This window comes from Galeopterus variegatus, unplaced genomic scaffold (assembly GCF_000696425.1).
Source record: "Galeopterus variegatus unplaced genomic scaffold, G_variegatus-3.0.2 Scaffold86, whole genome shotgun sequence".
In the NCBI taxonomy this organism is placed as follows: domain Eukaryota; kingdom Metazoa; phylum Chordata; class Mammalia; order Dermoptera; family Cynocephalidae; genus Galeopterus; species Galeopterus variegatus.
In genome coordinates this window covers 299503-300105 of record NW_007726197.1, presented here as the reverse complement: position 1 = coordinate 300105, position 603 = coordinate 299503, and positions in this window count along the sequence as shown.

The window sequence follows — 603 nt, the reverse complement described above, 5'->3', positions numbered from 1 at the left end:
TCAGGGACCCCACGGGTGCTGCTGTGTGGAGTGGTCGGGAAAGAGGCAGAGGGTGGGCCGGGCAGGGCAGAGCGTGGTCTAGGCCGATGGGCTGGGCGCCCTGAGCGCGGGAGCAGAGGGGAAGGCAGAAGGGAGTGGATCCCAGTAACGTGTGAGGGGCAGGGAGAGGCCGCCGCGGCCCTCTCGTCTCAGCACCGAGGCTCCCCTCCTCCTGCGCTGCTCTGGGGCTCGCGGATGCAGGTTACTGTCCCCACACCTCCGTCGTACCAGCTCGTTGTCACTACCCCTCCCTGCAGCAACATGGGAAGTCCGCCTTCTGCCTTCTCAGCCCACACGCACACGCTCCACAACACACGCACCACGCCACACACACACACACACACACGCCACACATACATATGCACACACCACACATACACACACGCCACATACATACACATATGCCACACACATATGCACATGCTACATACACACACGCCACACACACATACACACACCACACATACTTACACACATGCCACATACATACACACATGCCACGCAAATATGCACATGCCACACACACACCACACATACTTACACACACACCACACACACACACAC